Raw genomic sequence first — 15,670 nt, forward strand, 5'->3', positions numbered from 1 at the left:
TTTGAAGGCAGGAAGAAGAAGGGGGCCAATTATCGACTTCTGCCTCCCTGCCACCTGCCAGCGCTTTTCCTTTTAATTAACGATCTGATGGCAGTGGTCAATGTAATAAGAAATCCTTGTACAGTTGGGGTCAGAAAATTCTGCCTTTGATGTACCTCAACTTTCTGAAACATTTATTTGTTTTCTTTAAATTATTTCAGTTTCATTTTAATCTTGCCTGTCCTGCTGAGGGCCGCACGGATGAAAAACCTACGCTGTTTGTCATTTGTTTTCGCAGAGCAAAGGCTGCTTACTTACAATTCTATTTGTAAATTAAACTGCAAACCCAGTTTGTCATAAAAGACTTCTGATCCTTTTGAAATGACGAAAACTGTCTTTTGTCTGTTAAGGCTGATAAATTAAGTGCTGGTTATTTTTTGTCTTTGATCTTGCAAAGCACTTTTTTTCCTGGCTGCAGCATATGATGGAGCATGTTCTGTATTTCATGTTAAATTGTCTCAGAAAATGTATTGCACTTATAAACCTTCCATTCCCCCAGGCTAATAATGGGAAAAGACCCTTGTATTAAGCTGTATCCAGGTTTGAATTCTAATTGTTTAGAAGGCAGCCTCTGCCATCTTGTAAAATTAACAGATGCATTTTGCAGAACACAGTTCGTACCCAAATGGGAGCCATTTTCAGAAATATCAGTTTATGTGATGGATTGTCTAAGCTAGTGGCAGCATTGTCTCCTAATTCATCATTTTACATGGTACCCTAATGACAAATCACTTGCACATATACAAAAAAAGCAAAACAAAATTCTGTTTTGTGCTTCACTTCAATGCCAGTATTGCTTTTTTGTAAATGGTAGTAAGCTACAACAAAATGCATGACCAGCCAAAGCTTCAACTATGACTAGTCAATTAAATGTAAACACTTCACAGCTCACAAATGAACTAGCATGTTTGTGGTTTATTTATCTTTGCTCTGTTTTGAACAAGAAGTCAAAATACAGCTTGAGCTACCTCTGATTTAATTACTGTGTAGGATAAATGCTAACTGGCACCACTTAAAAAATTAGGCTTTCAGCATTGTAGTTGAGAATAAAATTTAAGAGAGTTTTTATATATCAAAGCAAATTCAGATGTGAAACTAAGGAATTGGAGGTTCTGTTTAATGGAACAGTGTGGTGTCTATTTTGACACCTAATTTTAAAACTGCATATTTGAGAATGATCGGTATGAGCTGCAGGTTTTTATCACGGTTCTATAAATGTAGATGGAATTAGGCTCTCATGTTATATTAACAATAATAGACATACCTACTTATTTATTTATTTTTTTTGCTAAAGAAAATGTACTGAAACTACATTTAGACAAGTGAGGAATAGTTTCTTTGGGACTTCACAGAAAATAATTATTACCTTTTACATTGAATCAATAACTACTTTCCTCACCTTTCCACATTAAACATCCTGCTCTGTAACTGGTACATTAAAAAAAAACCACACACACACATACACATTCCAAGCACGGATATAATTTTCGATTATTTTATGGCATTTTGGTTTACATGAAGTATTATACAGTCCAGACTATTTGTGACATAGTTTAACAAAACTATGAAAAGATTTTAGCACAAAATGAGGGAGGGAGGAGGAGGTTATAAATGGTCTTAGATGTTAAGTACGGTGATAAGAATATAGAATCATTGGAAATGCAGGGCTGCAGATTAAAAAAAAAACCAAAAAACAGCAGCAAATGGTTACAGAAATGTAGACATTGTAAAATGAGGAAATCTGTCACCCAAAGGTATACACCATGAAAAATATCAACAGGAATAGCCATTGTGTGTGATGAAAAAAAAAAAAAAAAGCAAACTACTGAATATTAAATGGAAGCTTTCTTACTTCATCCTCACAGATAATCTTTTGTCCCAGCTCCTGCTGCTCAAATTTGTCCTTACTAGTGAATACTAGACTTAAAAACAATTTCTGGTTTTCTGTTATGAAGCTCTGTTGGGATCCCTTAGGGGTATTAAAAGCTTTTCATTATGTTTAAGGCTTCACTTAATATTAATTTTCCACATGACAATATGTTTAAAGAGTTGAGAATAGTAACTGATGTGCATGAACTGGGCTAGCTTGCTAAAATAATTTTTTAATTTCCCCCTTGCACTGCTAAAAAGAAAAAAATTTCTTGGTTAGAAATCTGAAAAAATTTACCACTGATACTGTCTCTCCAATTTAATCAGTTGAGATTTGAAGGATCCTTTTAAGTCATTTGGCAAAGCATTTAAGTTGTACTTACAGGGTAGTTGGTTTTTCATGCATATCAGCTCTGTTAGTCTGTCTGAATGACCAGTGGTCTTGTTGTCCAGAATTACCAATCCTTTTTTTCACGTGGCCCCTCTGCTCTGTTCCTTGCTGTAATCTTCTTAATGGCTTCATTACAATATTTACACACAATAATTTAGATTTTTTGACTGCTAGAAATACTGCCATGCCAGTAGCAGTTCCACTTCTTGTTAAGTATTTAAAATTGGAAAAATAAATAAGTGGAGGACATTTGAGAAGCTTTTGTCTTTCTTGAAGAGAAAGAAAAAGAAAAAATATCTATTTTTCTTTCTTCAAACAGGAACACTTGTCTTCAGACTTCTTTGTCTCAGTACAGAATTTTTGCCTTTGCTTTAACCATGAAATTAAATAGCTAATATGTTTTTTTCCACGGTTACTGTTTATTTATTTATTTTTTCAAACTGCAGTTGTTTCTACTTCTACATATATCAAAATGTTCCTAGAGAAGTTAATGCAGTTTTCATGATGAGGAGTCCTGAACCGTGGTCTTAACTTGTGCTTCTGTGCCTCTTTTAGAGAAAGACTAAAGGCGCACACTCTATCTACAAAAGTAGTTAAATGAAAAGGCCATGTAGAAAGATGTATTACTGAGAGCTTACTTGCGCTGAAGACATGGCATGCATTTCTCCTATCCAATTTATGAAGAATTTCAATTACAAGCCCATTTTAAAACTCTACATAGTTTTCTTAAAATATCACCCAGTGGTTGGCTCTTAGCTCCATTTCTCACACTGTTCATTCTAACTCGTATCATGTTTTTCTGCCCCCCCCCCCCCCCAAATGACCTAATTTTGTATATTTGCATTAATATGGATGCTGTGTGGCTTCTCAGACACAGCTTTTACCACGTTTGGGTCATTAGTCTCCTTTCTGTTGAAATTCAAGCACATGTGCTTGCGCTGATATGTGTTCGTTTATCGGTGTGCGCACATTCGTTTTAAAGTTACCATGTAAAAGTAATTAGATTCATAGCATCTCTCTCTTAATGCATACCTGATCTTCTGCTTGTGGCTTCATAGATTTGGATTTCTAGGAAGATGGAAACTGTGAAAACATGCTTAATTTTATATTCTGCTTTGTCTTTGAAGCAGTACCTCATATGGAGAGCAGCGCTATAGAAGTGAAGAGGAGGAGTAGTAGTAGTAGTGGTCGCTATAGCCTCCTTTCCTGATACTCCCTCATTTGGGAACATTGACCCCTAATTGTTATCCTCAATTACAATAGTACTTTTAGAGACATATTTGACAATTGCGCTTGCTACATTTTAGCTTGGTATCCTGGTTTTAAACATCATCATATATATATATCGTACAGAGAGCAAAGGAAAATGGAGGAATGCAAGTAGGAAACGAAAGGACTGTCAAGCATTAATGGTAACGCCATCATTTCCCTGCTCCCAACGTCTGTAGTCCCAGCTTTTTACTTCTTCTTTGCACAGATTGACAAAGTTACTCTACATTTTCTACCACTGGGTTGGTCATGCAGAATTCAAGCATTTTTCCTACAGGCTTTAGCTGCCCCTGTCCTGTCAAATGCCACAGCTGTAGTAAGCTGCCCTTGAATTCCAATGAACCAAACAAAACCCCCCAAAAAACTGCAAACATTGGCCATATTCATGAATTCATATAGGCTCTTTTGTATAAATGTGCAGTAAGAGTCTTCCAGAGCTGTGCTCTGTTCCTTAATGTGTTTAATGTGAGATTTCATAATGACACAGCCCATGTAAAAAAAAAAGAAAAAAGACAATCCTGCAGGACAACTTGTTAATTTCAGGTTTTCATCATCTTTACATTATTCTCCTCACTTGCTAGTTTGTTTGTTTGTTTTTTTAACAATGATATGACCTTCCCAAGAAGGTCCAAATGTAACCTGGGCAAGACAAAGATGAATGGTTTACTTCTGGTACAGTTCAAGAGCGCTATTTCTAATTATCTAATAGATCAATGGTGCCTCTTAAAATCAAACTTCAGTACTCTCCATACTGTGTCGTCTTTAGTTAGTTTTCCATACACTGACTTCTTCCATTTCCCGATGGATTTTTGTTGTTTCATCAGCAGTAATTGCTATACAAATTAATGGTATACAGCAAGGTTTCAGCTGCTGGCAGCTTTGTTTGAAAGCAAGAGATTTGTCACTGGATAGCTGCATTTCTTTAAACTGGTCACATTCAAAACATCATAAACAAACATTTTTAGTCCTTTTTCTTTCTCACCGTCTCTCCCCCTACTCTGGAGGCGACTGAATCCTCAGTCATTTGAACCAGTGCGCTTTCACTGAACGTGCTGACTACAGGAGGAATATTTTTTGGTAATGGATTGGTGTTTTGTCACTAAATAAAATAGCACATGAAGCTTCTGAGGAACCCCATTCCACACCTTTTATCCAGCAGTGTACACTTGCTGTATAAAGAGGAGTAATGTTCTGGAAAGGTTTTGTCCAGAGAGTAGTTTATTTTGAAGGTTGATTATTAGGGGTGTGCTTTTGATGAAAAGCTAATGGTAATCTAAACCAAAAATGGCCAGTTTTGTTTTGTTAAATCCCAAAAAAGGACCTTGGAAAACCCCAGAAATGTTGGTTTTATTAATTTCAGAAAATAGTATGCATTATTTCCAAATAGCCGACATTGTTTTATGAAGCAAAAACAAAATTAGAAGGTGATTTGCTAAGCTGAGCTGTATTAGGGCTTTACTATATTGTAAACAGCCTAACACAAAGATAATGTGTGGTAATTGAAACACCATGTGTTATATCAGTGTTTCCCAACCAGTGTTCTATGGCACACTGATGTGCCTTCATATCTGATAAGGTTTGCCACAGAACAGTCACCATTGTCTGATGCTCAGATCCAGGCCAGCACCTGAGCTCTGCTCTCTCAGTACTTTGCAGAAATAAAAGACACTAATAGTGGCTTTTAAACTTGTAGGAACTCCTTTCTGTGTAATCAAGTATGCCTCTTTTATCTATGTGCAGCGTGAACCCCTAGAATTTGACAATTAATGGGCAACATTGGGCCTGCTTTGTGCAGGATACACAGTGCACACAACACCACTTCATTTTCTCTATCTTCTATCTTCAGAACATACGAACAAAAGATCTGCCATACTGGGTCAGACCAAAGTTCCATCAAGCTTAGTATATTGTTTCCAACCATGGCCAGTCCAGGTATCAAGTACTTGGCAAGAGCCCAAAGGATAGATAAATTGCATGCTGCATATCAGAGGAATAAGCAGTGGATTTCTACAACACTTTTATTCCAGGAACTTGTCCAATTATTTTTTTAAACCCAGCTACACAAACATCTTCCATCACATCCTCTGGCAACAAATTCCAAAGCTTAATTATGCGTTCGGTAAAAAAAATATTTTCTCTTTTTAGTTTTAAATGTATTGCCTAGTAATTTCATTGTGTGTCTCCTAGTCTTAGTACTTTTTGAAAAAGTAAACAACTGATTAACATTACTTGTACCATTCTGCTCATTATTTTATAGACCTCTATCATATCTTCCCTCAGCTGTCTCTTCTCCAAGCTAAAGAGTCGTAACCTCTTTAGCCTTACCTCATAGGGGAATTGTTTCATCCCCTTTATCATTTTGGTTGCCCTTTTCCCCACCTTTTCTAGTTCTGCTATAGACTCGGCACTGCGGCATGTGTGGACGCTGCCGATAACCCGGCGCCACATGCGCCGCAATCACCGGGGATGGGGCGGGGAGATGCGGCCTCTTTTGCCACAGGACCCTCGGGGTTTAGGCAGGGGGGTGGAAGGGTACCCGGCATGGGGCTCAGTCGGGGGGGGGGGGCGTGGGCAATTATGGAATGGCTCATTGGACAGTTCTGGCTCTAGGCCTTCCCATGGGGTGGGTACAGCCACTGAGAGTGTAGGCATCTGACCGGGCTACAATGCTCCGGTCCCTTTTGCTTCCTGTCCTCTGCGTGGCTGCCACGCTAGGGACCACTGCTGCCAACAATTTGATTTTTGGACTTTAAAAAAAAAAAAAAAATCAGGCAGTGTAAAGGTGGTAGCCCAGTGGTTTTAGCAACAGTCTGAGAACCGAGCAGGAAGAGGAGATCAGCGTCCATCAGCCAGACCTCGATGATGTAGGTCCCTTGGGAATAGTAGGTTGGTGGCTCCCTGGGGCACTTTAAGGGACAGCACCTTAGCCCAGCCATGGCACATAGTCCTGGGTCATAGGGCTAGAGCTTTGACTCATCATCTGGCCCCACAGGGGGATCTGGAGAGCCCAATATCACCAGGTGCTCTGCTAGCCCGTAAACCCCAGGGGGGGGGGAGGCAAGGGATCAGGGAAGTGCAGGGCATCCCAGGGAAGAAGCAAACGGAGACCACAGCCCACCCCACCCCCACCCCCCTCAGGACCTGGTGCCAAACCCCAGCGACCCAGTAAATGGCAGGGGACGGGACCTGGACAATCTGGGGGTATTTTCCCTGCGGGGGGCAGTTGCATCCCCCTGCCCCCCACACCGGTTCTCCAGCCGGTAGGTTGGGGAGTGGGGCAAGCAGACAGCTGTCCAGGCAGTTTCATCCCTACGGGAACAGCATGGTTTGCAGCCAAGGAAGCCCGTCCGCACAGCTTCACAGCATTCCTGTACAGTTTACAGGCGCCAGGATGGAGGGTCATGGAGGTGGTTTCTCTGCCATGGCCTGCTTGGCCATATCCAGGGACTCCGAGCTTTTACCAGGGGGCCCAACCACATTGGCAACCAGGCATTCCTCCTGGTACTACCAATGGAACACCAGCTGTGCAATGTGCCCTGCAGCCCATGGGCACCAGCGTGCTGGAACCGCAAGAGCCCATGACATCGATCCCCCCACTCTCTGCCCCAATCTATGCTGCACTCGAGAGCTCCAGTAACCCGAACCGGATGGACCTGCAGAGTGCCACAGATGAGAATTTGGACCATGACCCCAGTGTTCAACCTGCAGTGTCGCCGACTGCTGCAGATGAGTCCAGCGGGGTCACATCAGCACAAGGGGCTAGGGAATCCCCTGAGCAACTGCCAGGGGCGAAAAAGGTGTCCCCCCCCTCCCCCCGGCAATAGCCAGTAAGGCCCAGCCCCCTCCGGAGCACGATAAAAGTGAAAGGAGGGATAAGAGGGAAGGGTAGGAGGAACTCCTGCTGCTCCAACTCCTCGGGCAGTAGGAGTTCCTCACCAGTATCTTCCGCTAGTTCCCAGGGGTCATCAGTAGCAGAGGGTTAGCGGAGCGCCATTGCCGCTAGCTTACTGGCACAAAACCAACAAAGCAGCTGTGGCAGGGCGTTCCACTTTCATGCCCTCCTGTGCCCTTCCGCCTGCTGGAAGTGCATAGGAAGGCAGAAGGATCACGCAAGGATCGCAAACGGCATGAAGTTCCTTCGGGTCCCAAGAGGTTCTCGAGGAACATTAACAACTGGGTGCGATCCTTTGTGCACCTATTGTCAATAGTCGGCGGTGCCGATCCCTTGTATCACTTAGCTTTGTGGTTGTATTTAGACACCTTTGTTGTTGCCCCACTCCACCTATAAGGGTTTCACTTGATTGAATTATGACGAGCGATTCAGAGAGAGGATGGCAGATATACCATCCATGACATGGGGCGCACAAGATGTTGAATTGTGTCTGACACACATGATGGCACGCAACTGAGAAACACAAGTGAACAATCACTGCTTTTGTGCCCAGGGAGGCTCCCAGGGGCAGGGGCGGGCAGCCTACCCCAAGGCTGAAGCCTGTTGGTGGTACAACAAAGGGGGTTGCATGATGCAGGATTGCAAATACAAGTGCATCTGTTCCACCTGTGCTGCTATTCACCCTGCCACCAAGTGTACCAAGAAACCCCTAAGTGGCAGGGGCAAGTAGCCCTTACATGTGAGCCCCAACCCTAGTCAGCTGGGAGCGATTGGCGTTGGGTCTTAGCCTCTGCCCCAATAGACATGCAGCCTTTACATCACTCCAGGGTTTCAAGGAGGGCTTCAGAATTCCTTATGACTGTCCTCTGAACCTCGCCTGACATGCAAATGCACACTCCGCAACCAGGTTTGCAGACATAGTGAGAAAGAAACTGAGGTTGGAAATTAGTCTGGGCAGACAGCGGGGTACCTTCCACCTCCCACCCTTTCACAAGATGATCCTGTCACCTCTCGCCGGTGGTGCCTAAAAAGGAGCAGGGTAAAATTCAGACTAATTCACAATCTCTCCTACCCATCGGGCCAGGCTGTGAATTACTTCATCCCACAGGAGGCATGCATGGTCCAAATCGCTTCCTTTGACAGGGCACTCAACCTCCTCAGGGATTGTGGGGAAGGGGGCTCTCATGGCAAAGGTCGACATAGGGTCTGCATTCCAGCTCTTGCCGGTGCATCCAGACCACTTCTCTTTACTAGGATTTTGACTCAAGGGCGCTTACTACTTTGATAAATGCATGCCCATGGGGTGCTCATTTTCATGTGCGCACTTCTAGATATTCAGCACCTTCCTACACTGGGAGTTGTCCCGGTGCCCGGGCTTGACAGGAATCATCCACTACTTGGACGATTTTCTGTTCGTGGGGCCTCGTGGCTCAGAAGCATGTCACGATCTATTCAACGACTTTCAAAGCATGGCCAAAGATTTTGGCATTCCGCTGGCAGCGGACAAATTGGAACCACCATCTGAGGTGCTTATGTTCCTTGGCATTGAACTTGATACCATTCAAATATGTCCAGGCTCCCAGCCAACAAAACACAGAAGCTGCTCAAATTGATCCGAGGCCTCGTCTGGCCCACAAGGTGAACTTGACCACCATGCAATCTTAATAGGGAGCCTGGCCTTTACCTGCAGCATCATCACAATGGGGCAGTCATTCCTGCGCCGATTGATTAACGCTTCCTTGACAGTAATGAGAAGTACCACCTCTTGCGAGTTACCCATTCACTAAGTGAAGATTTAGCCATATGGGAGGAACTCCTGGTCCAATTTAATGGCTCAGTAATGTGGTTACCCCCACCCGTATCTAGTTCAGACACAGCTATTCTCAGACGCCTATGGAGGCATTGGCTTTGGCCTTTACATTCAAGGGAGCTGGTGTGCTGAGACATGGCGTTCCAACTGCGTGAACTCAGGGATCACGACTAATATCACCTTCCTGGAACTCTTCCAGATAGTGGTAGCGCTCCACCTTTGGCAAGGGTGGCTAGCGAACAGAAAGGTGATATTTTGGTGTGACAACCAAGCAGTCGTACATGTAATCAATCGGCAGTCCACTAGGTGTGCTCCCGTTGCAGAACTCCTGAGGCTGATGGTTTTAAAGTGCTTGCAGTTAAATGTGTTGGTGTAGGCAAGACACATCCCCGACCTTCACAAGATTGCTGACTGTCTTTCTCGTTCTGTGGGAAAACTTGCTCTAGATGCCGAGGATCAGGTGGCGCTGATTCCCGCACACCTCTGGACCTTTGGGACCAGGATGCATTCAACCTGCTGCGACAGTCGATTTCACCATCCACTTGGCGAGCATATCTGAGAGAATATGGCGAAGTCGTGGAATTCCTGGAAACCCCTTCCTTTCCAAGAGCCTTGGTCTTTCGCACAGACTGGTGGGATACGTCATGGAGGCCAAGCAGTGTAGCACATCACAAGGCACAGTTCAAGCCAATTTGGCGGGTTACGCCGCCTTCATAAAGGCTCAAGGTTTGCACAACCCAACTAGGGACTTTGCCATCAGGCGCATCCTGGCAGAATGGGCCAAACACAACCCACTAGTTTCAGATGCGTGCCGTCCTATTCTGCACGATCATTTGCTCACTGTATGGTGCTGTTTACCTTAAGTCATTATGGACCACTTCAAACTGGTCCTCTTCCAAGCTGCCTTCTGCATTGCGTCCTTTGCTGTATGTCTCATGAGTGAGCTGGTGGCCGCAGCCAATGCACAACACAATCGCTCCGGTCTTTGAGCCTGTGACATTTTCATCACAAATGGAAAGCTCAATATCAGGATTCAGAGATCCAGGACTGATCAACTCGGCAGGGGGCAATCAGTCACATGAGCCCAAATACCGAGCCTGACTATGTGCCTGGTGGCCAATGCTAAGCATTGTAGAATGATCAGATCCTCCGGGGAAGCACAATTCCTATTGCTTGCTAACTCACTCCCAGCAAGCAAATACCAGTTTAACGCCATCTTCAAGTGCATCCTGGACGTGGCTGGTTTGAAGCTGGAGCAGTTCGGGACTCACTCCTTCCAAATCAGGGCGGCCTCAAGTGCAGCGGCATCTGGTTTGTCGGGCACAGCCATTCAGCGTATCAGCAGATGACGTTCCCCAACATACCTTTCCTACATTAGGCAGGCGAACAAAATCCCGCATCCCATTGCACCATAGACGCTGGCAGTGACCCTCAGGATCAAACCAGTGTACTCTCCTATATACCCCCTTTCTTTCAGGACCCTCAGCGGCAGCATTGAGTGATATGGATCATGGGACATTCTTTTGTATTTTGGGCGGAGCAACAGGCAAAGAGAAATACCCTTGGCTGACAGCTGGGTGTTATGCCACAAGACAGCATAGTGCAATGGCTGGGTCGGAGGGGCATGTGTTGGGATGAGCTGGTTCTTCTGTTACGGCAGCAATTAACAAAGTTCGTCCCTCCAGAGGTATTGATCATACACCTTGGAGGCAATGACTTGGGAGTCATGCCTGGATGCCTACTATTAGATAATATGAGGAGTGACAAGCACGGTCGTCGTATCCTTGATGCCCAGCACCACGCTTATCAGGTCAGAGGATGCGTTGAATGAAGAAACTAAACAAGCCAATCGGGACTTTTGTCAAGCACCAGGGTGACATGCACATAAGACACCACGTTTGGATGTGCGTGGATTGCTCAGTATTGTTTCGAGATGATGGGCTGCTCCTTTCAGACATGGGACGGGACCTGTTCTTGGCCAACTTGAAACATGCCATTCACAGAGTCCTGACGGGTTCCTAACCCTTGCCTGAAAGGCCCTAGCCATTGGCCGCAGCTAGGTGGGAGAGGGTTCCAAATAAGCTATCTGGTGGCTATTTGGGACCTATGGTGGGCGTACCCGAGCCGAGGGGAGGGGGGGAAAGTTCAGCTAGAGACAGTGCACAGCACGTGGTAAATAACATCAATGCGAGGGGAGCTGTCTGTCACCAGAGCCCGCTGGCCCCGGTGTGGCGACAGACCGGATGCCCACACCCTTACTTGGACATGGCGGTGACCAGAGCACCCTGTGATTTCTTCCCGAGTGATGAAGGGCCTTGCTTATTGCAGCAGGCCTGCCTGGGGCCAGAGGTGATGTGCTGCCTGCACAGTGGATGACCCGCGGATAGTTACCTATGTTATGGCTCTGGTAAGAAGCTTGTTAACACCATTTATTGTAATAAAGCTGCAGCCAATTTCATCCCACATTTGGTTTCAAAGTATTTTATATATGTGAGTGTGGTTACCGCATTCCCCCCTCCCCCCCTTTTCTTCCTTGGCGACGGACAGTTGCGACTTCCTGGGTTAAGATGCGGTGCTGCGCCGTACGCGGATGCTGCCGATAACCTAGCACCGTGTGCACCATGATCGCTGGGGAGGGGGCAGGGAGAAGAGGTCTCTTTTGCGTGCACATCAACATGGCCGATGACGTGGCCAATACTCCATGTCGGCCCCACTCCCTGCCAATGCGAGCATGCCCAGTCCCAACTGCGGGACCCTTGGGCTATAGGCGGAGGTGTGGGAGGGGTTCTGGCATGGGGCTCATTCGGGGGAGGGGGGGGAATGATGGGATGGCTCATTTGGCAATTCTGGCCCTAGGCCGTTCCATGGGGCGGGGACAGCTGCTCAGAGGGTAGGCATCTGACCGGAATTCAGTGCCCCAGTCTGTTTTGCTTTCTGTCTTCCGCGTGGCTGCCTCGCTAGGAAACCCACCCACCCTACCCTTTCCATGTGTACGAGGGTCAGTAGGATAATTAGATTTTGTTAGCATGAGATTTCTATATATATTTGTCGCAGCTGGGGGGGGGGGGGGAGTTCAGCTAGAGATGGTGCACAGCATGTGATAAATAACATCAATGCGAGGGGGGATGTCTGTTGCCAGGGCCCGCTGGCCCCTGGTGCGGCAACAGACTAGATGCTCACAACTTTCGTTGGAGCAGTCACCTTGCTTGGACACTGCAGGTGACTGGAGCGCCCTGTGATTTCCTCCCAGGTGACAAAGAGCCTTCCTTCTTGCAGTGGGCCCCGGGCCAGAGTTGACGTGCTGCCTGCACGATGGAGGACCCGTGGATGGTTACCTTTGTTTTGGCTCAGGTATGAAGCTTGTTAACACTGTTTATTGTAATAAAGCTGTGGCCAATTTCATCCCACATTTGATTTACAGAGTATTTTTTATTTGTGAGTGTGGTTACTGCATCCTCTCTCCCCCCCCCCCCCCCTCCCAATTTGCCTCCCCGGCAACAGACAGTCGCAGCTGCCCGGGTTAATCGTTTTTGAGATAAGATGACCAAAACTGTACACAATATTCAAGATGAAGTCGCACCATGGAGTGATACAGAGGCATTATGATATTCTGTTTTATTCTCCATTCCTTTCCTAATATTCCCTAGCATTCTATTTGCTTTCTTGGCTACTGCTTCAAACAGAGCAAAATATTTCAACATATCAACAATGATGCCTAGATCCTTTTCCTGAATGGTGACTCCTAATGTGAAACCTTGCATTGTGTAGCTATGATTTGGGATACTCTTCTCTAATTACATCCCTTTGCACTTGTCCACATTAAATTTTATTTGCCGTTTGCATGCCCAGACCCAGTTTTGCAATGTCCTCTTGCAATTTCTCACAATCTTCTTGAGATTTAACCACTTTGAAACATTTTGTGTCATCAGAAAATTTGATCATTGTTCCTATTTCCAGGTCATTTATAAATGTATATGTTTTATATATATATATATGTGTGTGTGTGTGTGTGTGTGTGTGTGTGTGTGTGTGTGTGTGTGTGTTAAAAAGCAGTGGTCCCAGAACAGATCACTGGAGCATTCCACTAGTTAGCTTTCTCCATTGAGAAAATGTATTGTTTAGCTGAACTCTGTTTTCTATCTTTCAACCAGTTCCCAGTAGGATACTGCCCCCTATCCCTGGACTTTTTAATTTCCTAAGTAGTCTCTCATGATGGATTCTGTGAAATGCTTTCTGGAAATCCAGATACACTATATCAACTGGCTCACCTTTATTCCCATGTTTATTTACGCCCTCAAAAAATGTGGCAAGTTTGTGAAGCAAGACATAAGAACATAAGAAATTGCCATGCGGTGTCAGACCAAGGGTCCATCAAGCCCAGCATCCTGTTTCCAACAGAGGCCAAAACAACCTGGCAATTACCCAAACACTAAGACTTCCCTTGGCTAAATCCATGTTGACTTTGTTCCATTAAACTATGTCTATCAATATGTTCAGTAATGTTGTTCTTTATGATAGTTTCTACAATTTTGCCTGGCACAGACGTCAGACTCACTGGTCTATAGTTTCTTGGATTATCCCTGAATCCCTTTTTAAAAATTGACGTTACTTTGGCAATCCTCTAGTCTTCAGGTACCATAGACTATTTTAATGATAGTTTACAAATACCGATAGGAGGTCCACAATTTCATTTTTCAGTTCTTTCAACACTCTGGAATGTATACCATCTGGTCCAAGTGATTTGCTACTCTTTAGTTTGTTAGTTTGCCGTATTATATCTTAAAGGTACACTGAGATTTGAATATCATTTAAATATCATTTCTGGCATGGGTATCTCTTACATCTTCAGTGAAAACCAAAGCAAAGAATTAATTTAGTCTCTCTGCTATGGCCTTGAAATCCCTCAGTGCCCCTTTTATCCCTTGATCATCCAATCGTCCAACTTATTCCCTCACAGGCTTTTTACTTTGAATGTTCTTCTTCAAGCCTCTGTCTTATCCCAAGGCTAAGTGAGACAGCAAGAACATGCACATAGCTCTGGATTTGACTGACTTTGAGTGTTGTGAGCAGCAGTAGATGTGAAGGATCTCTGGCAGCCATACGCGGCAAACAAGTTCACTAACTGATCTTGCTGCCTACAACACCCCAACTTTTTCCTTCTCCTGTGGGAGCTGTTGCATCATGATGGGTTCATGTGTGTCTTCACCACCTCTCTTCCTTTGTCTTAAAATTTGAAAGAGATGCTGGTGTTGCTTTTAGTGCATCTTTAGCTCTTTTTTGGCCATATGAGTTCTTTCTATGTCCGCCCTGTCTGCTCCATGGAGGCTAGTGTGCCACACAGTACTTTTGTTAATATGGGTGTGTCTTGTGCTTGAAAAGATTGGGAAGCCATGTTATATTCCTCCCTGTAAACCCGGCACAACATAGGTATGTAAGTTAGCTGATTTGCATGCAAATATATTCAATTCACTCATTAGGTAATTTTATGTTAATAAAATAATGCATCTTGCATCAGAAATCACTAGCCATGTTATGTTATGGAAAGTTAGCTATACCATAGCTCACTTTATCTGGGAGCATCAGGACTCCGTCCCATATCCTGATGTTCCTGTGGCTGTCATTAAAGAGCCTGAGCAGCTGGAAAAATCTCCCCCTCCCCTCCAAGTAGTACAAAAACCCCGGGGTTCTTGAGACCCCTGTCTCACACACACCTGCCCCCCCTTTGAAGCTGCCAAAGCATTGAAAAAAAAAAAATGCAAAAAGTATTCAAAGTTTTCTATGTCCAGTGCAGGCTCCATCACCTCATCCGAAAAACCTTTTTTTTTTTTAAACAACCCCCCCCCCCAGATCTACCCCACCCTAGACCATCCCTTAATTCTCTCAGCTCTTACCTACGGGCCGATTCAGTAAAAACGTGGGAGAGCGGACGAACGCCCGCTCTCCCGGCACGTGCACCGGCCACTCGCCAGTGCGCGCGATGCAGTATTTAAATGAGGTGGTACGGTAGAAACGGGCAAAAGGAGGCGCTAGGGACACTAGCGCGTCCCTAGCGCCTCCTTTTGACCCGGAGCGGCGGCTGTCAGCGGGTTTGACAGCCGATGCTCAATTTTGCCGGCGTCAGTTCTCGAGCCCGCTGACAGCCACGGGCTCGGAAATCGGATGCCGGCAAAATTGAGCGTCCGGTTTTCAGCCCGACAGCCGCCAGCCCAATTTAATTTTGTTTTTCTTTTTACACCCTTCGGGACCTCCGACTTAATATCGCCATGATATTAAGTCGGAGGGTGCACAGAAAAGCAGTTTTTACTGCTTTTCTGTGCACTTTCCCAGTGCCGGCAGAAACTAGCGCCTACCTTTGGGTCGGCGCTAATTTCTGAAAGTAAAATGTGCGGCTTGGCTGCAC

The 15,670-nt window shown here is 45.0% G+C and overlaps 1 protein-coding gene across 3 annotated transcripts in view; it reads left to right on the forward strand.

Moving 5' to 3' along the window:
• Nucleotides 1-15,670, forward strand: part of DENND1B (DENN domain containing 1B) — a 505,088-nt gene that overhangs the window by 348,274 nt on the left and 141,144 nt on the right. The gene's annotated exons all lie outside the window — the stretch shown is intronic.

The sequence above is a fragment of the Rhinatrema bivittatum genome, chromosome 10 (assembly GCF_901001135.1).
Source record: "Rhinatrema bivittatum chromosome 10, aRhiBiv1.1, whole genome shotgun sequence".
Lineage (NCBI taxonomy): Eukaryota > Metazoa > Chordata > Amphibia > Gymnophiona > Rhinatrematidae > Rhinatrema > Rhinatrema bivittatum.